The following is a 24530-nucleotide window of genomic DNA, read 5'->3' on the forward strand; positions in this document are numbered from 1 at the left end:
CTTGATAGGTTAATAATTTTCTACAGAGAATGTATTTATAGGGACATAATGCCGTTCTAAGCCACAGGTTGAAGACACATCTGGGTTTTCTCCCATCCAGGGCACAGGCTGGCCATGCCAAAATGAGCAGAGCTTTTAGTAGCTGAATAATCCAGAATATGGCAACCGTTCTGGTGATCCTTCAGTCCCTCGGAAGCCCCATCCACACTGGAGCCCATTGAATGACTATGGTCCAAATCCACCCAGTTCTAGAACTGCTAGGAACTTGCATCCCCATAGGATTGGTGGCCAGGTGGACCTGGTCATAGCTGGTGGAGCGTCTGGATTTGGACATCACCAGTTCTTGTCAGCTTTTTCTACCTGACTGCCCACTGTGAGTTCTCCATCAGTCACCCATCCACTTTTATAGGCACCATGGCAAAGGGATTGGGTTTTCTCACATGCCTTTTTTTTTTTAAATAACATTGGAGGTTTTAGCAAGGCTGAATGAATTGGAGAGAGAACGGGTGCCTTGCTTCTTTTGAAGTTACGTGGTCCTGTTTGGACTTACGAATCCCTTTGGCGTGGTTTACAAAGAACTTTCTGTAACAAACAAGGTGCTTGCCTGCCAACCAGTCCCTCTTTTTCTCCTTTCAATGTGGTAGTTAAATTGCCAGTGTTTCGAGCACCCACTGCGTGCCTGGCCATGTGCTGGGTTGAAATGCAGTGACGAACAGGACAAGGTCTTTGCTTTGGTGTGGAGGATGCCGGCAACAAGCTGCTCTGTGCAGTGGTGTGTTCTGTGACCTGAACCAACAGGGGACGGCAACCAGGAGTGCCTGTTAGGAGTGGGCATGACTCTGATAAGATGGCATTCAGGAAGACATCCATGTGGCGCTGACATTTGAGCGAGTCCGAGAGCACAAGGAGGAGCCAGGTATGACCAGAAGAGGTGGTCCTTCTTCTGACTGTGGGGCTGGAGGAGTCTTAGGTAGATGCAGAAGCTCTGGGGAGGAAACCCTACTCCTGTGGATGCTGTCAACTGCATTAAAAAGCCTGGATAAGCAAAGGCCAGGAAGCAGCAAGCTTTGGTCACCCGCGCATACCTGCTGAAGTGACTGGCATTTCTCGGTGACGGATGTGCATGAGCACTCTGTCTATAGACTGGAGACTGGGTGATTTTCTTGAAATTTCTCCCCGTAGTCAAATTTTTCCTGAACTAAAAATAACAAACTGGCAATACACGCACATGTGTTCTTTTGTAGCATCCAAGGACACTATTATAGCGTGATGGATAATATTATGAACTGTCTCAGTTCTGTGATGGGTTGTGACATAAAAGTGAAGTAAGCTTCATCTTGGTGAAGTGCTTAGTGGAGGGGACAATTTTTCCAGTGTGACTCTCCAGTTACATTTCCCTCTTGTTTTTCACTTCTATTTTCTTCCTCATGCACAACAAACAACATACTCTTTGAATAGACGAGGACCTCTCTTGACCTGTTGTCACGTGAAAGGGGGGGCTGGAGAGGAAGGCATATGGACAGCTGTTTTCTCAGCCTTGGCATACAGGCTGGAATAAGAACACACAATGAATCTGAAGTGTTTCTGGTGGGGTTCCTCTGTGCTGTGTCATGTGACTTCACATCAACCTTGGTTCTGCACTCTGGAGTTCTGCAGGCACTCCAAAGAACTCTGCCTCAAACACCTTGACTTGGATTCAAGGCTATGGTATGTTCTGAATCACAGTTTCCACACACAGTATTCTCTGCTCATCTAGAGACACGCAGACTTAATTATGGAAATCAAAAGAATTGTAGTGTTTTCTTATTATCATTCCTCAGCCTGTAAATGTCAAGTTAGTGTTTGTCTAGCTTATATTGTGTTAGAATAGTTTATTTTAAAAGGCAATGTTTAATTCTCTAGTTGACTTTTATTTAAAAACTGTTAAATATATTCTGACTTAAAATTAAGACAGAATTTCCACCAATTTATGAAATGACTCTGAACATGCTTCTGTTATTTTATACCATGTATTTATACAAAGTGATGATCTCAGAATTGGTAATGATCACATCCAAGTCAACTCTGAAAAATGTTGAAGGTGCTCTGTCCCACGTGTAAAACATTCGAGTGAGATTTAGTTCATTATATAAAAATAAGCAAACACATCCATCCCATTACCATGTAAATATGCTCTCAGCTTTAGTAAATAGTAAAATTATATGTAACAAAGAAGTGTTTTAAAGCACGTTTATTTATGTTTTTTAATCACAAAATATTTTATGTATGTACCTCTTTTATATACCTAGGGTCACATAAAAATTTCTTGGGTGAAACAGGGTCACAAGTGGAAAAACATATAAAGAAGCCCTGTCTCAGAGAACTGGGTCACATGATAGACTCTCACCTTCTTCCTTATTGAGGTTTGTGTCTATTCTACCTGTAAAAGGGCTGGGGTTTTTTTGTTGTTTGTTTGTTTGTTTGTTTTTGTTTTGCTTTTTTTCTGATCTGTTTGCTAAGAGTGGCCACTGGTTGAGGGAACTAAAGAATGGACAGTTGGCACGTTGTTTTTTCCCCTAAATCTAACCCCAAAGCTTTTGCAGCTTTTGCTCAGTTGGTGAGAAGTTCCCAGAAACATGGAAAGAAACAGAGCGTTTCTGTTTGCTCAGCCCATTCCACCTGTGCCCAAGGCAGTGTGGAATCTGTCTTAACATCACAGAAGTTGCTTGCTACTGTGACACTCACACAGACTCAGATTCAGTGCCCTCAGAATCTTAAACCCTTCTAAACTGGAGTTTGAAATTTCATATTCATTTTCTTAAAAAGTAGTCCATAAATTGTGTAACATTTTAGACACCACAAAACTGGGATCTCTTCCTGCATCCAGTATGGTTGCTGGGGTCTCTTCCTGCGTACAGTATTACTACTACAAGCAGTCACAGGATCCCAGTCCTATGAAGACACATAGGCATCCAGAAGAAGAGTGAGTTACGAACATATAAAAATTTCTGTAAGATGGAGGGCAGATGTCCAGGAGATTTTTACCATAGGAGCCTTTAAAAAATGAACAGAGAGGTACAGCACTAACTGAGAATTGTGGAATCCTCATTTGCAATGTCAACAAGCTGACATCTCTCTTATTTTCCTTTTTCTTTTCTTTCTTTTTTTTCTTTTTTTTTTGTTTTCTGAGTCCTGGCACTCACTTTGTAGACCAGACTGGCCTCGAGCTCACAGAGATCCATCTGCCTCCAGAGTGCTGGGATTAAAGGCGTGTGCCACCACTGCCCTTCTTTCCTTTCTTTCCATATGCGCGCACACATACACACACACACACACACACACACACACACACACACACACACACACACACGCGCGCGTGCACATACCCATTTACTTTTCTTCAGTAAGTTGAGAATAACTCAACAGCTCTGTTCTAAGTCCATTACCCCTTTTATACTTCCTAGTTGCCAATCTCCCATAGACTTTTTCCCTTACTCCATTGTTTATAGACATATGTATTTATTTGTATTTGTATAGACCTCGAGACTCCTATTTTGTTCAATGTGTTACAACCCAGTATCATTACTACTTATTACAATGTTCAGTTTCTCTTATGCTTGGGTCACAGGAACCTTCTTCAGTTTGATTCCTGTGTCATTTTATCAGGTCCCTATCATTCTTTGAGAACTTACATTCAGATGTATGATGTTCTGGGATTATTTTATGTTTTTCTTGTCTTCATCCTCCAGAACTGAAACATGCAATTTTCCCAGTACTCCTGGTTTCTTTTGATGAAAAATAAAATGTTGTTTTCAAACCAAGATGTGGGGATGAGTGCTCATTGCTAATGGAGTGTTAACAATTAGACCCTAATAGACAAAGTCAGATAACGTAAACATGTGTGAGTGCATGCCAGCACACACACATACATACACACACACACACACACACACACACACACACACACACACACACACGCGCACACACACACACGTTATTTCTGTAGCCTTTGATCTATATATTTAATTCAGATAGGCATCTCCAATTGCAATCTGATAGCCTTCCCATTTTCCATATTCAAAGGTAATGAGAGCCCTGTCTTTCATATCTCATTGCTCAGTCCCTGTATCCAGCTGTTTCCAGATCACATGTACCACCTCACCCTTGAAGGTAGCATACTGCTTACATACCTTTCCCCACAGGTATTCACTGGTCTACAGCCCTTTATTGTCCAAGCCTGAATTCCTAACATCCTCTACTGGCTGAAAGGTCTTCAGCCATTGAAGCATTCAGGCCAATGATTGCCAATGGTGCTTCCACCAAGAATTGAGATTTCTGTCACCATCTCCTACCCCATACATGCTGTCTATAGCGTTGTAGCTATCTGATCAAGGGAAATCACTCACTCTCAGTGGTGGGCTGATGCAGGCTGCCCAGGCACTAAACAGAGCAGGGGCTCCACCAAGTTAAGGGAATCGTCTCAGGAAAGTCAACAGATCCTGGTTGAGTAACCATGAGAGAGAAGCACAAGCAGTCTTATGTACAGATTCTCTCTTGCCTATCAGCATGCATATATTATAGGTGACTGCATCTCTAAGGCTGTTTCACTCACTGACTTCCAGCTGGGCTTACCCAAGGAGAGACACAGAGACCACCTTGGAGAGCAGGTAGAGGAAGCCATGCTTTGGACAGCTTCTCCATGAGTGGGTTTTTCTTCTCTACGAATGGTGTTTGTGTGACACACTTGCCATGGTCTAGATTTTGATACAGACTTATGCTCCTACGGTCTGATAATAGTAATAGTAACAGTAATAGTAATAGTAATAATAATAATAATAATAATAATAGTGATAGCATCTTCTCCTTCTCCCTCCATCTTGACTCCCCAGTCCCTAACTTCTTCACTCTTTCTTTCTCCATTCTCACTTATTCTATCACCTATGCAAACAATTGCCAAAATTAAATTTCCATTGATTTAAAGACCAAAGAGACTTTAGCATTTTTCTACCTTAACCCTGAAAATGGCCCAAGAAGCTGATTTCCATTCATGAACCTAAGAGCCTGGAGGTATTATGGTCCCTTCTCTCCCATTTGGATGAGCCCTATGTAACAATGAAACCAACACAAAAGGAATCAAATCAAAAGATAAGAAACAGATCCCAGTGACTGGGCAAGCCCTTGATCAACCTCTATCTGATGCAAGGTGGCTTTTGGCCTTTCACTTACTAGAACCAAGAAGAGGACCCTTTGTTTCAGTCCTCATTGTTACCTCGCTGAATTGGGGGTCTCAACTGCCAAATGAAATACAGACTATAGACCATGAAGTCTTTGATTCATGCAAGTGACTTAGGTTCCACTCATGTTTCCCAGCAGAACTTGTCTCCTTGTGTGTTTTACTTATTTGTTTTCTCAACAGAGATTTTCTTATAACTTCTCCCTTTTATTGGTCTTTCTGTCTTTTACTGGGTGAGTTCCCTTTCTTTTGTGATCTGCCACATCCTGACAGGGGCTCATATATCCACTACATCAGTGGAAGGGACAACATAAAAAATTTATGTCATCCACATGACAGACCTGAAAAACTAGCCTCTCATTTAAATATTGCAAAAAATTGAGTTATATGCTACATAAGTGACAGGAGAATGGGGCTCTTAATCTATGTGAAAGGAAATTGGATTCAAGTTGTTTTATCTCCTGCAGATGTTCAACGTTATTTTTGTCAGCTAGTAGTTAAGTTGAAGAGAGACATCTTTCTCAGAATAGAAACATGAAATAATAATGTCCTCAAGCATCATCTCATCATGTTAAGCCACAAGATGGATGAGATCCTTCTGTGGAAAGATGCAAATGATACGAGGCTTGAAGTATTTGTTGGGAGTGGAGAGACTCTGAAGTTTGCTCCGCAATATACTTCTTCTGTGTGAAGATTAAGAACAACAGAGACTCCTTTTCCTGGGTCACAGTTTCTTTTTTTTTTTTTTTTTGGTTTTTCGCTTTCCTGGGACTCACTTGGTAGCCCAGGCTGGCCTCGAACTCACAGAGATCCGCCTGGCTCTGCCTCCCAAGTGCTGGGATTAAAGGCGTGCGCCACCACCACCCGGCCTGGGTCACAGTTTCTTAAGAGATCTATTTAGAGCATGAATCATTCAGGAAAGATGTGAGTTCAAATGTGCCTAGGCAGGAAATTGGTCTTAGTATAATTTGAACTCAATGTCCTCAGAGGCCATGTCTCAGGGCTATTACTATGACTTGCCCCATCTGATACTTAACATGAGGTACAAAGGCTTTTTAGGGTGACTTAGTCATGGGAATCTCAATGTCTTGTTTTGTTTTTTTTTTTCATGCTTGTCATTAAGTGCACTGGCTTTTCTCACCTGAAACAGGTCCACTTTCCATCCTTTCTGCTTCTAAATGATCACTCCTCTTCTTCAACCTCAGCCTCTAGCCCAACTCAACCCAAACACTGATCCTAAGTATGACCTCTTAGAATTGCGAGTGGACATACTTCTTGAGACATGTCACTTGGTAGGCTAAAAGGACATTAGAGGGCACCTCTTAGTATTGTGGTGTAGTAAATGTAAATGAAAAGTAAATGACTACCTTAGTTTTCCTACCTGATACTGTACTGCATAAACTAGGAATCCTAAGAATGCTAATGAACTTGGCCATGGTCGTGCTCCCCCGGTGGAGGATGATGGGTTCTGTTTCCTCTATCTGCTGCCCCAACAGCTGTTTTTAGATAAGCAGGTATATAGATTAGAGCCAATGTCTCTAGGCCTCAGGCTGCATTGCTCACCCACCCTTGTTGCCAGCTTCTTGAGCTGATGTGTTAGTGTGGTCACACAAGCATTTACACAAGCATTTCATTTACCTGAATGAATCCAATCCATGTCGTAATAATGTTCACTCTTCATGACCACATTGCTAAGTGTTAGTATAGTTTTATTTAGAATATGTATTAGAAATGCCTTTTATTTATTAATTTTTTGAGATAATCTCACAGGTAGTCCAGGCTAGCCTCATCCTCAGCACTCTAAATGCTGGGATTACAGGCATGTACCACCACACCCAGTTATAAAGGGCACTTTAGATAATAATAACTGTAGCTTGTAGCTAAAGTTTTCCTGCCTGGCCCACAGTCAGGACAAATCTCTCTCACCTGCCAGTCCCATAGCCGTCAGACCCAACCAAGTAAACACAGAGACTTATATTGATTACAAACTGTATGGCCACAGCAGGCTTCTTGCTAACTGTTCTTACAGCTTAAATTAATCCATTTCCATTAATCTATACCTTGCCACATGGCTCGTGGCTTACCGGCATCTTCACATGCTGTTTCTCATCGTGGCGGCTGGTAGTGTCTCTCTGACTCAGCCTTCCTCTTCCCAGCTTTATTCTCCTCCTTGTCCCGCCTACACTTCCTGCCTAGCCAATGGCCAATCAGTGTTTTATTTATTGACCAATCAGAGCAACACATTTGCCATACAGAACATCCCACAGCAGTAGCTGGAGTTTTCCTGCCTGGCCCACAGTCAGGACAAATCTCTCTTACCCGCCAGTCCCACAGCCGCTCAGACCCAACCAAGTAAGCACAGAGACTTATATTGCTTATAAACTGTATGGCCATGGCAGGCTTCTTGCTAACTGTTCTTATATCTTAAATTAACCCATTTCTATAAATCTATACCTTGCCATGTGGCTCATGGCTTACTGGCATCTTCACATGCTGCTTGTCATGGTGGTGGCTGGCAGTCTCTCTCCCACTCAGCCTTCCACTTCCCAGAATTCTCCTCTCTCCTCATCCCGCCTACTTCCTGCCTGGCCACTGACCAATCAGTGTTTTATTTATTGACCAATCAGAGCAATTTGACATACAGACCATCCCACAGCAAATAACTATTATTATTACTTCATTTATATTATGTAAAGATTTAATTAAAGGTTTTATATTTATTATTTAATTCAACTTCACGGGGAAGATATTAATTTGGTGAGATTAAAGATGCAGAAAAAAATCTCTGAGGTTGATTTCCCTCTGATCATAGAGATACGGATTCTAATTCAAGTCTGCTTGATGTTATAACTTGTACTTCAGCCAAGATATCCAGACTCACTTATGCAGTGGGCATGTGACTTATAACTTTATATAATAATCAATACTAGGCGGCAGTTTTACTATTAAATGACCATGCTGTGTTTCTATCTTACTTCTAGATAGGCATGTGTCAGGACTGGGAATAGGAACAGCAGCGACAACAACAAGAATAAATAAATAAAGAACAAGTTTTATTTAAATCTCACTGTACAGAGGAAGAAGCACACCGCCCAGCCGGAGGAGGGGCTACCTCATGTATTTTCAAAGGGATGTTCCTTTTTCTTTATATTTTTCTTTTGTTGTGTTGGGGATAGAACCCAGTAGCTTCCCTTCAATGTGTTTGTACTATCTTATAGTATGTTCTGAGGATATGCATGCTGACATTTTATATAAATTAGCTGTGGTTTTAGATAAGGTTTCCCTAACAGCTGAGCATGGCCCAAGGCAAAGAATAAAGCACTGATCATTTATTTGAGAACTCCGGGAAGCAAAAGTCAAGATACAGTACATGTGCAGTGATGGGAAGCCCCTGCCCTGGTCTTCAGGATGAGCAGAGCCAGGGAGTCCACTCAGCAGTGTGCTATAAGACCGGGTGCGGCTCTTCTAGAAAGACTGGGTGGAGAAGCCACGCCTGATGCTAACTGATTGGAGAGCAGAACAGGAGGCAGATTGGTTTCCCCGAATCCTTCCAGAGCTCCCTGTCTTACCACTGAGACCTCTCTCCAGCCCCTTAATCCCCTTTTTCTGTTGACCCAAGCTTCTCCGATTGAAGGTGAATCCCCTAGGGCATCCTTAGCTGCCAGAATGGGAGGTTCCATTCTTTCAAATCTGGAAATGGCAGGACACCTGAGCAACTCCAGGCTGAGGCTGGTGGGCAAAATTGGCAGACATGGCCAAGAAGGGAGGAGACTTCTGAAAGCAGGTCTTTGGGTGGTGGCTTGGGACAGCTGCATGATCTGGGAGTCTACTAACCAGAATGTGTCAAAAGACATTTTGAGTCCTGTCCTCTGTCCAACGTGCTTACAGGTTCCTTTGGATGCTTTAATTTCAGGGGGAACAAATGAACAGGATTCAGTGAGAGTAAATACATGGTTCTTGTAGGAAAATGTAAATCCTAAAATAAGCAACCACCAATCTGTGGATCTAGAAATGACTTTAAAAAATGTCCTCAAACCAGGCATGGTGGCACATATCTATAACTCTATTGCTCAGGAGGTAGAGACAGAAAGGTCATCACAAGTTTGAGACTAGTCTGGTCTATAGAGTGAGTGACAGGCTAGCCAGGGTTGCATATTGAGACCACATCTTTTTTTAAAAAAAGGAATCTTTTAAACATGGAATCTTTTAGTTTCTCTATATTTCTTTTATACAGTTGACAAGATAATTCACGTTTGTGGCTTGTTATGTTCCCATTACTCAAAAGTCTTACGTTTGACAATGTTAACTTTTATGGTTAGAAGTACCTAGGTATATCTGGCTTGGTGTAATCTCAGTACTTGAGAGGCTGAAGCACGAGAATTGCCATAAGTTCAAGATTAACCTTGGATACACCGCAAGACTGTATACCTAAAAATGAAAATACCTGGATCTAGTCTGTGTAGCACACTTTGGAAACAGCTACTAATGGTCCATTCTTACAGGGGAGAGGGCACATTCCTACATTGGAAAGATGGTAAACAAACCATTTAATCTTATAAGGATACTAATGGCAGGCCTCCTGGTGAACTAAATGTTTTTTGCTAGCAGGAGAGTCCTTATCCGTGGAATGCTTTTAGCAGAGTGTACTTTGGTGTCTAGGATTTCTTAGGTAAACAAAGCTGGAGTCCACTGGTTTATGAGACACAGCTCTCTGGAAAATGTCCTGTAAATTATGTAAATATCTGAGTATAAAGTGGAGATCTTTCACATGTTTCCTGAACTCCAGCTACTTCTGGACAAGTAGGTGGCCACATACCATTCTTGAGAAAACTCATGTATTTTCTCAGGCCAGAGCCCTTCTGCTGTAGGGGGAAAGAAAGACCCAGGAGGTACCACCGGTGCTTCTCAAGCTTCTGCATCCATGTTTCCTCGTTATGTGCATTGTCTAAATTATAGTAGAGCTTGGATCAGGCATGCGGTCTCCAATGGGTGTGTCTTACCTGGCAATCTGGTCTTTGTGGTGTCTTTTGCTATTTCAGTGTATAATCATTTCATTATTGATAACATTTTAATTATCCAGTATTTTTGTAATTTGAAGTCCAATTGTGAAACATAACCCTGACCAAATCATTGTCTACATTTTGTCATTTCTTTCGAGTGATCCCAAAGAGGACTAGTCTTCTGAACTGTTCCAGTAGCCACTAGAGGGAAACCTCTGAAAGATTTTGATCTACTGCCCTTTCTCTTATTCTTGCCACTACAGGAAGAAAGGAATAAAGGAGAAAGAGGAGGAAAGAGAGGAAGAAGTGGAGACAGATGGAAAATTCTTTATAATCACTGTCGCCAGGCCCTCAGTAAACCCTGTTCTTCAATCACTCTCCAGGATCACCATTCCCCTTCACAGCCCTCTATTCTCAGTTCTTAATTGAGAGCCCGATTCCTATTCCAAGCCCCTGGCCTCCTGGAAGGCTAACTAAGAAATCCCTGCTTTTGCCCAATAACTAACTCCTGCCTCAGCTACTGAGGACGTCAGGCAGCCTGCTGTTTTGTTGGAGAACTCCTTTCCTACCATTCCGAGCTGGACCTGCTGGTTTTGCAGTGTATGTGGGGTGCTTAACCCAGGGTTCAAAGACAGAATTCCAGGGCAAGGGTTAATACATTTATGTAGAATCTATATTCATTAATCCCTAATCAAAGCTGATCATTTCTTTTCATTTTAAATGTGAGCAGAAAGCAGCCCAGTGGTTTTAGCAGGATTTCTGACTTTTCCACCAATAGAAATCATTTTCTTGCAAATATCTTAAAATATTATTTTCATTTATTTTTTTGTGTGCATGGGAGGTCAGTGGACAACTTGTGGGAATCTCTTCTTTCCTTCCACCGTGTGGGTTACAGGGATCAAACTCAGGGCGTCAGGTTTGTAGCAAATGCCTTTACCTGTTGAGCCGTCTCACTGGGCCCAACTATTTAGAAACTTTAATAGTCCGTAAAATTGCTGTTAAATTTATTTGTGAATATTTAAATGTGCTGTTTAATATACTACTAAAGAAGCAGGGCAAATATGTTTTTAGTACATTTTAATAGTTACCAACATTTCAAAACCTTGGTTTTCTTTGGTGTTCCATGTTCTTTTTTTTATTTATTTAAATACATTATTATAAGAAGAAGTTTGTAGCTTTGCCACATTGGCAAATGGCACAGGAAGGGTCAAAAAAACCTTAGAGGTAAAATGCTTTACAAGCATGCATTACCTGATACTTCATGGCTGTTTGGAAACTGGCCTGGCTCCTGTCTTTAGAGATTAACATAATAGAGTCCCTATGCATAAATAAGGTGTGTTCAGGCAAGCCATGATGCAGGCTGCTATACAGGGGTAAATAACATGCCTCAGGAGCCCACAGACAGGAGACTTACAGCTTGAAGATTCAAAGAGGTAGTAACATTGAGAGCCTCCCAGCCTAGTATGAAACACTTTGAAGTGTGTGAAGTCTGTATGAGAAGTCTGTGGTCACTCTACCGTCTGCTTCCCTGGAAGATGCACATTGAAGTAAGTTACAATGGTTCTGAGTTTTACTAAAACCATGGGAAGAGCTTCTCTGCTGTGGTGGTTTGAATGAGACTGGCCCACAGCCTCATGTATTTGAATATTTGGTTCCCCTATGGTGGAAGTGTTTGGGAAGGATTAGGGGGTGTGGCCTTATTGGAGGTAATGTGCTGATGGGGGCAGGATTTGAGTCTTCAAAAACCCATGAGATTCTCAGTGTCTCTCTGCCTCATGGTTTTAGATCAAGATGTGCGCTCTCAGCCATGGCTCCTGTGACGTGCCTCCCTGCCTGCTGCCATGCTCCCCACCATGATGGTCATAGATCCTATCCCTCTAAAACTGTAAGCTCCGATAAGCTTTTTCTTCTATAACTTGCCGTGGTCATGGTGTCTTCACAACAATAGACTATTACTATGACATGTAGTAATGTGTTTTCCCTAGACTTGACTAAGGATGGTAGCCTGTCTATCAAGCCACATTCACCTGTGTAGGACTAGCCATTGCTGCAGTAGCTAGACTCTAGCCTAGGGACAAATTGGGCTAGGAATGCTCAGATCATTACTAAATCAAAGTGTTGAACATGATGATATTCACCCCTGACCACATTGCTTTGAGAATTGCCTCTTAGAAAATTGTGAATGTGTGATGAGAAAAACCAGTCAGTCAGATGTTTCACTAGTTGTGAGAAAGTTGCACACACTCCCATTCCACTGCACTGGTGAAGTGAAAAACCTACCACAAGATGCACGAGATGCACGTGGTCACCCCTCTGTCCCCTCCCGACCTTTCTAAAATGTCTTTGTAGAAAGTATCAACTGATTATATATCCAATGTCTGGTAAACTGAGGAAAAATAAGATGTTTAAGATAGAAAGGGAGACTGGGGACTGTTTGGAACTGAGGCAGCTACCATGAAACAACAAGATGTAGTCTACAGGAGCCTGGGAGGTCTTCTAAGTCAAGCCAGGAAGTTGCTCCTTGCTCTGTGAGCCTCATCCTCAGTGGCTGAGCTGTACTATCCACCCACAGGAATGTCTGGACATGTACATTTCTTAATCTTTCGTTTTATGCTTCTTAATTATGAGAGAGAAGGGGCAGGGACTAAAAATTCAGGTCAGAATTCAGTTTTAAAACTAGCAGACACAAATGGAGAAAATGAGTTGAAGGGAAAGGGTAAAGGAAAACCAGGGTAGCAGGGAGATGAGAGGGAGTTGGGAGGGAGAGTAGTTAGTAGGCATCATATTCACATGTGAAATTGTCAAAGAAAATTTTAATTAAAAATATTTGGAAAGAAAACAACACAATAAACAAACAACTCGGTTTTGTGTGTTGCTGAGAAATATGGGGGCTAGGGAGGCTTCACTAACCACAGAAGCACTGCTGGTTTTTATTCTCTTCTGTTCTCTGTACCTTGTCTTCTGGAGCACTAGCCCCAAACTACAGTCTCAGTATTCCGGCCTTTAAAAACTTCAATGAATTCTTTAAACTCTAGCTTGAGGGGAAAGTCCCAGAGGTGAGGGAGAAAAGAGAGTAATGTTCAGCTGACGTGCTTGTGGGGCTAAAACAGAGCGAGCAGTGCTAAAAGGCAAAGGAAATAAAGGTTTAATGTGGGTATGTGATTCACACAGCACTTTCCAGCAAACTCAACGCATGAATTTTAGCAATAAACCAGCAAGACATTCAACGGTGACCAATAATCAGAAGGAATCTTTGCTGATGGATTGCATGATGATGATGATGATGATGATTAATAACAGAGCAGAATGAGCGAGAGAGAAATACCTTCTAAAAAACTGATATAAACCACACCACAGAAAGGATTGCCTACAGAATTAGAGAAAAATTTTCCATACAGTTTTGTGATGCTTTCCATAGCAAAAATTGAAGTCAGAGAAAAAAATATTTCAAAGAAGAAATGGAAAAGTTCAGAGAAAAATGAAAAGGTAATAGAAAAAGATGGGGCATGAGTATTGAGAAATAGAAGGGAACCGGTTCAGAAATAGTAAACGTGACCAACAACACAACTATGTGTACAGTGGCAGGTCTGACGACGTCACTCAAAATGAAATTGGAAAAAAAAGACATAAAAAGATTACAGCAAAGCACTGGATACAGAAGAAAAATAAAAGAGAACAAAGAAAAACAATCTCACTGATATTTTTGAGGGAACGGAAGGAGCAGAAATAATTTCAATAATAAAAGGCATCCACGTCTTGATCAATCTGCTCACGCTAAAAGCCCGACTCAGCATGGGGAAGAGTAACCGCAGAATTCAGCGGAGACTGACAAGCCATTCAACAACAAAGCCCTGCCTTGAGAAAGATGCTAAACTTGAAATAAAGACGGGTTTATATGGGCATGGAGAAAACAAATTAAATCACAAATCCAGGAAAGTATGGCTGTCTTCGTCTTTCTCCACAACAGTGTTCAAATACCAAATGAAAGGGAAGGGATGCTGGCAAAACTTTTAAGGCAACAAAGTGCTGATAAATAATTGATTGTCCATGCAAAGTCAAGTCTAAAGGCAACAGATCGTCTTCATAATGAGAGTACTTACATAATACAGGTACAGGAATTCTTGGGAAAAAAATAAATCCAATGGACCAAGACCTGATTTAAAATAAATGTAACCAGTATATTAAATGGTTTGAATTTTATACAGACAAGTGTAAAATCTTTTCCCCCTCACATTCCCCAATACAGTCTTCACACTTTTCCAGGAAAGTCTTCCTTACTACATCTTTTAACTACATATTGTCTTGATCCTACCACTTTCTCAGTAATTTCAAATATCTAAAATGCAGTAAAACTCCTACCCGATGTATGCCAGGTCTCTACTTACTGTAATGAAATACCCAGGATAAGCAATTTGAAGGGGAAAAGTGAATTCAAATTCGCTTTTGGAAGTCCCAGTCCATTACTGGGTGGACTCATGGCCTTTAAGCCTTTGACGTGGAGAATGTCACATTAGAAGGGTGTGGCATAGCGGAAAGATCCACTTCAGGGTGGGATAGTGAAAGAGGAAAGGGAAGGGACTAAGATCGCACAGTTCCCTTAGAAGGCATACTCCCAGTGACTTAAAATCTCCCACCAAGCCCTACCTCTTAATGGTTCTGTCATGTCCCAGTAGAACAAACCGGAGACTTAGTTTTGACACATAGCCTTTGGGTAAGGCATATCTTAGCCTTCACCTGCTCCCCCCCACATGAGCTTGGGACCCTATGCTTTCCCCCTTTCCTCTCTACTTTCTCATAGATTCTCCTTTCTGAGAGATGGGAAAATGGGGCCAGGTCTACTTAGGTGGTACCACTGGACCACTTTGTGGTTGCTATTATCTTTGATTTCACTCTGTGATCGTAGTGAAATGTTAGTGTTCTCAATAGGTGTATGTGTGAATTCTTTCGGCATCCTTCAAAGTCCTCCTTCTGTCCAGAGGGCAAGCAATGTTCTGGTAATTTCTTTTCTAACTCCAGCTCAGCTCTTAACTCTGGTGATTGACTCCAATGAACATTCTGCAGTTTTCTAGAATATTGCCCTTACTGAAATCTTCTTTCTTGGAAGCAACCTTAAGCTACAGCTAAGTTATCACACCTAGGCTACCCTGTGGGTACTTGACTTGGTGGGAGACCAGAATGTACCTCCCTAAAATATAAAGGATTTTTTTAGCCTCCAGCCATTAAGGAGCAGCAGAGGACTAGCTCTTCTATCTGCCCCCTTTCCACCCAAGACAAGCTATAAATTTCCTTTTGCTGAAGACAACCCTCACCAGCTCAGAGGTGGCACCTGAGGGGGTCTACGAACAAACCTTACTCCATTTGTTTTTTCCTAAACATTTATCTTCCTGTAGACTCTTGCCTTTGGAAGCTGAAACTGCTTTCCTTTGTCTTGTCATTTCTCTGGAAATTTATTACTGTTTGTGGAAGCCGCAGTAAAAGCCAGAGTTTTCAGTCACTGCCTTGAGTGCCTTTCATGAATCCTTCTCCCATGGGATAGGACTGCACACATAAATAGACATGCTTGGTTTTTCCTCCTGCTGATCGGTCTTGTTTACAGAAGTTTGTCGCCGCTATGGATTTATGAAGATTGAGGAGAAATCATATTTCGTCTTCCCCAGAGGAAACTCATACCTCTTACCATGGACGTATCTGGAATATGGGTGGCTCTACTACCTCCTGACCTCTCTTGTTTTCTTTTATAGACCGCTTTATTTCAGCCCCGGTTAGACCCAGGGCACAATCTCAGCTAGGCTAGGCGGCATCTTTAACAGCAAGGAGTCAATAGGCGATTGTAAAAAAAAAAAAAAAAAATCAACTCTATAGTCAAAAATGATCATTGGAATCTATTGCCTTTTTTTTTCTGCTCTTCATTCTAGTTCCCAAAGTCTTAATGATTCTTAACTGGAGGTGGCTTTGACCCCATTTCTCTCCAGAGAACACGTGGCTATATTGGGGGCACTGTGGTTGTCACACCGAGGGAAGTGTGCTCTTCTGCTGGTACCTAGTGAGTTGAGGCCATGAATGCTGCTAAAAAAAAAAAAAAAAAACCCTACAAAGGCATTGATATCCCCCACATATGACTATGAAAATTAAAAGTGAACAAATCAGAAAAAGCATCTTAACAAATGGGAAGTCAGGGAAACATTACCTAAAGTTCAGTAGAAATTCCTGAAAGCAAAGTTGTCACTGATTCTTCTCATGTTCTGCAGACTGAGCATGCCCGTGGGCACTCATTGACTCCTCTCTAAGGTCATTTCTTGGTCATGAGAAGACTTACCTTAGCATCAAGGCATTCAGAAGACCAAGAACCTAATTCTTTCCTTGGGAGTCCAATTCCTCCCTCTTTTGAACTATCTATCTATCTATCTATCTATCTATCTATCTATCTATCTATCTATATCTCTGTATTTACCTCTGTATCTCTATCTATCTATCTATCTATCTATCTATCTATCTATCTATCTATCTATCTCTAGCTATCTATTTATCTATCTCTGTATCTATCTCTGTATCTATCTATCTATCTATCTATCTATCTATATCTCTGCATCTATCTATCTATCTCTATCTCTTTATCTATATCTATATTTACTTTATCTAACTGGATTTTCAGCTAGTTACTGCTAGGTGCTCACATATGAGTAAACATAAACTCTTTTGTTATCTCTAGTTACCCCATTTTTAGGCTCCTTACCATTTGTCCATTGGAATCTCTGTGGACAGAGGAAATATTTTTTTTCTTCCCCACACTTTCAATGCACATGCACTTCTTTTCACTCCCATCAAAGAGGCACGTTTTAAATATTTAAATATGCCAACTGATAATAAAATCAGCCTAGTCAAAAACAAAGGCAATTACATTTACTTGGGGATAGTTAGGATTGCAATCTGGGGAGATGCAGATTTCAATAGATGGGACAAAGTATTCTGTGTTTTTACAAAATGGTAGCTGTATGTATAAGTTTAAATTGCCAAGGGCCTTGGTTATTACAACATTTGTTAGTCAGGAATTATGATTGGTGCTGGCAAAAGTTAATTTGTGTTTTAATAAGAAATTGGTTGCAGTCTCAGCAGCCGGACAGTTTAGGAGAGAAGTCTATTACATGGAATGTCATCATAGGTCTACAACATGGTCTATTACACAGAATATCACCACAGGTCTACAATGTGGTATTTCAGAAGACCCAGACCAGAGCTCATATGTCAGTTGGTCTTCAGTCCAGTTCAAAGGCTCTGTTGGGGTTGTATCTGAGATTTAAATTAGCAATGGCCCCAGCCCTTATACCGTTTTGAGTGCTGTGAATTTATGTGACTCCATTTTTATTTTCTTCTTTGACAAACTATTTGTTGGGAAGAGAAATTTTTCTGCACTTCAGTAATTTGTCAACATTATTATAAGATTTTTTGTTGTCCTTAGAGTAAAATAAAATAAAATAAAATAGAAATACTTAAGAACTCATAGGCCTTATGATCCTGGTTTTATAGATTTTTTTTTTGCTATTTCTTTTGTCTATCTATCTATCTATCTATCTATCTATCTATCTATCTATCTATCTATATATATATGCATAAGGATGTTTGAATGGTGCTCGGAGAATAACAAATGATGGATATTTGTGGGTAGTTGAATTTGGAGTGATTTTCTTCCTATGATTTGCCCCTGCTCCTGCTCCCCACACTACTTAAAGACTACTTTTTGTAATGATGAATATAATGTTTATAAAAGCGATGGATTTGTTCCTTGCTAAGAGAAAAGCGACCGCAGTAACAGCCTTTTCAATGGCTCTTTCTACACCATTCAGGAGAAAATTCTAGCTTATTTCCTCTGTTCCTTTGTCTGTATAAAAATAAAAATGACACAAATACCAGCAACCAACTCCAACAATATACATAGCCCCATGGTTTGGAAATGTCTTGGAGGCTGCCAGCAGTCACCTTCCTGGGCTGTGAGGGGCAGGCTACTTCGACATCAGTCTTTGTGTTCGTGTTTTCCTTCATCTTCAGGAGTGGAAACGCACCCGAAGATAACGCCTCTGCGTGTTCTTTCTCCAGTCTCACGCTATTCAGGTGAGGGTCTGTTTGTGTCCCAGGAATTGTCTCATTTTCTGCTTCATTTTGCCAGCACTGATCTGTCATCTGCACACACAATGTAGCCGCCGAGGATGGGGGCGGGGGTTGGAAGCGGCCTTTCCCCCACAGAAAGTGCTCTTTCATCTGCACATCTCTTATTTGCACAAAAGTTGCAAAAAAAAAAAAATTATATTATGTCTAACAATTTTCTGCGAATAATTTCGACTGAGTGCATGAAACAATGGCTCTTTCCTACTCTTAAAAGCAGTAAAAGGGGAAAAAAAGTAACGAAGTCAATCTCCCTTTTTTTTATGGGCACCAAAGCAAAGCATGTGTGCTCTATTTGGAGAATGCAAATGCCTCCAGCAGCCTTTCTTTCACCAGCTCTCAGCAAGTGGCCATTTAGGCTTAATTGCTCCTCACAGCATAGTCCAATTAAGAACGGGCATCAGTAGGGTAAGGGCTATTTGTTAATCCATAAAAGGTATGAGAGGCAGGCCTTGTTTTGCCTGCGGTTTTTATTCACATGTTTGGGTGAAAATCCAAACAGCTGGAACTCTTCTGTAAGTGATATGCGTGTGTATTTATTCTTTTGGTTGTGGGCAAGATAAGTGTATGAATGTATTTTATGAAAAAAAAAATAAAGAACAAAGCAAACCAAATGAAAAAAAAAAAAAACCCAAAGACCAAAACCCCCAAACATCTAAACTTTTCTTCCAGTACAAAGGAAAATGCTGTCAAGACGTTGTTGAGGGCTACCCAAGCATGATGCTTGAAATCGTGGGGGTGGGGGTGAGTCAGAGCTCGCCAAGAGGGGAGAACCTCTGAACCAAGGGTGTTTTTGCAGTGTGAAGATGACTTTCTGCTCCTTGGAGAGCAGTTCTTTATCAAAGTGCCACACTCGATGGGAACATGTCATTACAGACTGTTGTTGTTTAGTATTCTTTTTAGACAGCTTTGACTTTTCCTGAAAACTTACCTTCTGTCCCTCATTCGGATGTGTACAGGAGAACTGCCACTCTCCACTGGGGACGAACTCAAGTGACAAACGAGGCGTGCGGGTGTGGAACTGGGGTTCTTGTGATTGAATGCTAACAGGCAAACAGGAAGAAAAAGACACACCGCACGGCTGTTAAGTGTTTTCAGCTAGCTCAGAACAGTGCACACTTTGTTGTGTAGGACAAAGAACCTAGAGTCAGCCCCCTCTAAGGGACAGAGCTTCCCACAGCTCTAGGGGCCTAGCTCTTCAGAAGAGAAGGTCAGAGAAGGCCCTCTTTAAGCTCCTGGAGAAAACCCAGGAGCACATGCCAACCAAAGGAGTCAGACTCAAGAAGGGACAGACATTTGGGAAGGTAGGAAAAGAGTGTTTGACTCTTAGGGCAGCAAAGAATTTTGCTCACGGCCATGGACTTCTTTGCTTTCCCAGAGTAATGCAAGACTGGATGCCAAATGTCTATGATTGACAGGCTTTTTGTAAATTTGACGGGATATTTGTCAGGCTTTGAAGAAAGGCAGAACCATAGGTCCATTTCTTCTTTACCCCCGAGTCTTGCTCTTTGCTAACCCCCAGTTTCCTGGGGGATTCTGCTCCCCTCGGGACACCATGTCTGTCTTTCTTGTCACAGTCCTGTTTAAACCTAGCAAAGGGGGACAACACCTGGCCCATTACCTAAGCCCCTGGGCTGTAAATCAGCCTGGCTCGGACTAGAACTTTGGTTTTTTTGTTGGTTGGTTTTGGCAAAATGAAAACTACTGTTCCTGCTTCCCCTTTATTTTTATTCTATTGTAGATTGTTAACCAAAACTCGGGTGAGTGAGACCTTTGTTAATTTCAGGGCTCTCCCTACCATCAAATGAACAATCCTCTTCCAGAAAATGCAGCCACTGCCTCCAGGTCTGTGCCCTTGCTGGCTACTGGTTTCGGGTAATGATATTTACCCAGCTCATTGAAATGTCACACTTAGGACTGAGCCCTATAAATTATTATTGTGCTCGTGTTATATTGTACAGATAAAGGTCAGATCAAAGCTCAGATTTATTCATACCCACGATACATTTCTGGGGGTTGGTAGAAAAACCATAGGGGTTTTCAGTTTCAGTTCGAGAAACTGGACTTTAAAAAAAAATAAAACAAAAGAAACAATGACAGAATCAGTAGTTCTTGGCTTAGATAAAATTAAGGGAGAGATTGACTCACCTAAAGGTCTAGAAACATCATCTCCAATTTTGTGGTCCTTTCTTGACCACCCTTTAATAATGCTTAGACAGGATGAAAGGTCAGAGGCAAGTTCATGAAGACTGGAGGAGCTGCTGTGTACTGATCATGTCGTCACTAAGGTAATCAATCCTCTTGTCTCAGGACCAAGGTGTGCCTCCTGTCCCCCCCCCCCCCCCAGGGAGTTTCCCAGTGATTGGAATGTCCATCTGATGGAGCTGAGAGTCTCCGTGCACAGGTAATCAAAGCACACGACTTCTTACACTGAGCTACAAATCTCCAAAGGCAAGATTGCTCAGGGATCCTAGAGCCCGCCAGCCCTCCAGCTAAGGAGACCGGCAGTTCAAGGAGAAGGAGCACTGAAGGATTCCCATGAAGGGATGAAGTCTTCAGGGTGGGTTGGAGATCCTTGCTGTGAGCTTTAGAGCATGTACGCCTGGTATGTTTGCTGTGCCAGCTCCTTGAATGAACCACAGGCTGAGTGTTGTTAGCTGTCTGGGTAACAGCTCTTACCAGCACTTAAAAAGAAGTCCCAAACCATCTACATCAAATGATTCTTCTTCCACAAAATTTGGCTTTTGAGCTTTGAAAGAATCTACCAAGATCACCCCCTATTTTTCTCTCTCACTTATCATCCTTTTAAGGATTATCTCCACATGGAGAGCGACTTCTGAAGGGTTTAGTCCTCTGAGTTATTTGAACAGGAACTGCTGGATAATCTACTTGCCTCTCTGCTTCTGTGATTCTTCCCTTTTTTCCCCCCTCTTTTTCTTTTCACTTTCTCAAGCGTATCTCCGTGCTTTCATTTTAACATTTTCCTTTATCCAGGTTCTTAAGGTGTTTTTATTTTTATTAACACATTCATAACAATTGTCATTACAAAGACCATGCCTACTCTGTGCCAGCACTGCCCTGGACACAGTAAGAAAGGGAGAGTTGTTACTGGATAATATTTGACTTGCTATTCTTTGTCATTTTATAAAAGTAAGAAGGAAAACACGACCAGAATGCAGTGATAAGAATATCAGACAAATTGAGGAACAATAAGTGCATGCTTATTTCATATTATTACACCCACAATAGAATTTTTCTTTAGTCCCATTCATGTTTATTTTAAAACTTCCTGCTCAGCCTTCCTAACATTTACAGGGGAAGAAAAACGGGAGGGAAAAACATCTATTTCTATGTAAGTTCCTCCATCCTTAACGTTTCCACCATTTTCAGATCATCATCGTGTTTGAACATAGTAGTTGTTTCTGGTCCTCTGAATGGAACACGCTGTCCTAAGAGGAAACACAGTCAACTGTAAAATGTATAGTAGCTCACCCCTGGCAGAAGTCAGGAGTAGGCAACTAGATTTGACTCTTCTCTCTTCGCTCACTTCTCTCTCCCTCCCTCCCTCTTTCTCCCTGTCCCCCTATAATATTTTCCTATAAGGTGAAGGTTTTTGAGCCACCAGTAAGTATACAGTCTTTTTCAAGAGGCATAAGCAGCGAGGTGGAGCCACGGCAGTACCCTTAACATCTTTACACTGGGCCATGATGCTTCGTTTCTAGCCATCTTTTTGCCATGTTGTCAACAAGCATTTCTCTGGGAGTGTGGGGGTGGGGTGGAGTGTGGAGTTTTTTAGGCAGCCCTCTAGCCCAGCACTTGGGATAGTTGGGTGACCAACACAAAGGTTGATGCAACAGGAAGCAAGAGAAAGGCAGGAAAGGAAGTTTTTTTTTTTTTTTTTTTTTTTTTTTGTGGAAGGATTGGCATTTTAAACCAAATGTCACAAAGTTGCAGAGAGGTTGACACTGGAGAGACACCTTCCTCATCTAGATCCAACAAAGGTGGACAGAACGTCAAGAGTGCAGGACCACGGTCTGCCTTGCTGTGGATTATTTTTTCATAGTGCCAAAGGGTCACCCCCTCATTGGTGGAATGAGCTGCTAAGAGAAGGGAAGGGTCGGACTTTTCTCTATTTTGTTCTTGTGTGGGGAAAATATCCAGGTGAAGGCCAGTTACATCAAAAAAGAAAGATTAGAGACTTTAGAACATTCCATGAGAGACGATTACTGTTTCTCAGGACAGCTCAGGTGCAGCCCTTTTGCTGGACGGCTCACTTCTGGGCCACTATATGGTACCCATATATAACCAGGCATTGAATTTAAAGATGCCTGCGCAAAAGCATCTTGCTGTTCCATGGAACACTGTCTATCTACTTCAGGCTTGGGTCTTGGGTCTGTGTGTGGGTCTCTGTGCATGTGACCAGAATTCTTTTACCTTGCTAATGAAAGATACTATATTTATGGAAAGGATTGCCCAACTTTTGTTTTATTTTACATAGATAATTGCTTAATATCATGGCCTTCTTTGTATATTCAGTTATGTTAAAAATCAGTTTATAGCTGGGCGGTGGTGGCGCACGCCTTTAATCCCAGCACTCGGGAGGCAGAGCCAGGCGGATCTCTGTGAGTTCAAGGCCAACCTGGGCTACCAAGTGAGTTCCAGGAGAGGCGCAAGGCTACACAGAGAAACCCTGTCTCGGAAAAAAAAAAAAAAAAAAAAAAAAAAAGAAAAATCAGTTTACAATTTTCCAAATCATGAAGCAACAATTCTTTATTGTGATATCTGGAGAAAGGCTTTTAAAATTGTTTGGTCGTTTGTAGCATTTCTAATGGAGACTGACTATTTAATTCCGTTCTTTGAGGGAAGTTAGAGTCTGATAAGTAACATGTCCGATTTGATTATGGAAAAGCAAACCATGAATGTGTCCCCAAAGAATAAGTATATCTTTGGGAAATGAAAAGAATCTCCTGAATTTCCATCCTGTCACACATTAAATTGAGAGCCATTTAGACGAGACCACATGATCATACCCAATGCAGTGCCCAAGTCTGGTGTTTTAAAAGTGTGCCTCCTCCTCCTTAGAACCTGGATGCAAGAGAAGCTGCTGCCCTCTGATAAAGTTTTTGTGTGGTTTGGCTTAAGGGAATGAGCAGGGCTTCTATGGAATTTAAAAGCAGGCTGGTGGTAATTGCAGAACAGCAGTCCATCTTCTAGGGATAGGCTGAGGATCAAAACGCCTACTGGCAGGGGGAATATTTGCCTTTGCTACCAAGGAGTTAAGAGTAGGGCTAGTATGAATACAAGGGTGAGTAGACATTCTTGGTCAAGGAAAAAGAAGGTTCAGTGCTAAAAGACTTGAGCTCACGTTCAGTTTTCCAAGCACTGAATGTGAGAGAGCCGGAGAGGCAGGACCATGTGCGTCTTATTCTTTCCCCCATAGTTCACATTTGGGTTTTCAGAAACAAACCCTACTTTTTAGGTTTTAGCCAGTGTTTTCCAGAGTGGCCAGCCCAGGTTCTGTCCTCTGAGCTGGAACTCCTGTTCGCCCTCCCTCCTTTGCTGGGCAGCTTTAGTCCAGGCACTCAAGGCCCTCCATCTCCTTCATCTAAAACGGGAGGATGATGGCGAGGTTATTTGTCTCTAACAAGTCATAGCTAAGAGATCTGTGCATTTTTAGCAGAAAGAGACTTACTGGCGCCCGGATTCCAGTTTTGCTTAACACATGGAGACCAAGAGAAAGGCTGGGGAAGATCACACCATTATGCAGAAAAGTTTGAAGTCTTACAGGGGTAAAGAGCAAGCATAATATGCTGTCCTTATGTGAGGCAGGCGCAGCTTCTCTACAGACAGCTTTGACTCGAAATCGTTAAAGGGACAAAGAACAATTTCAAAAACTACTTTCTGTGATGGATCTATTGTCTGGAATGATACAAACGTGGAGAATGTTCTGGGCTACAACGTATTACTTTTGGCTAGAATCATGTAATGTTTTTATTCCACCTTTCAAATTTAACCTCCCGTGTCACGGTGAGGCATGCAAGACTTGGTGATGGCGAGACGTGGACTGACTATGTATCTTACTTGTCACAGCAGTGTTTCTTAGGTAGGGTCAAGATGGTCTACTTGATTTTTAATCTATTTTTTTAAAGGAATTATTTTGC

At 41.6% G+C, this 24530-nt stretch overlaps 1 long non-coding RNA gene across 9 annotated transcripts in view; it reads left to right on the forward strand.

Annotated features, from left to right (window-relative positions):
• The window catches only part of LOC128113502 (uncharacterized), a 303408-nt gene that overhangs the window by 22312 nt on the left and 256566 nt on the right, over window positions 1–24530 (forward strand). For 5 of the 9 annotated variants that reach the window (XR_008219504.1, XR_008219503.1, XR_008219502.1 and 2 more), the window contains exon 1: window positions 466–916. The exons of 1 other annotated variant lie outside the window; for it this stretch is intronic. This is a non-coding gene — a long non-coding RNA (uncharacterized LOC128113502). Of the gene's footprint in view, window positions 1–464; window positions 917–24530 lie in introns of those variants that run through there. 3 more of the 9 variants (XR_008219510.1, XR_008219505.1, XR_008219508.1) reach the window with 3 other exon arrangements.

The sequence above is a fragment of the Peromyscus californicus genome, unplaced genomic scaffold (assembly GCF_007827085.1).
Source record: "Peromyscus californicus insignis strain IS unplaced genomic scaffold, ASM782708v3 Scaffold_18__1_contigs__length_77618521, whole genome shotgun sequence".
NCBI classification, from domain to species: domain Eukaryota; kingdom Metazoa; phylum Chordata; class Mammalia; order Rodentia; family Cricetidae; genus Peromyscus; species Peromyscus californicus.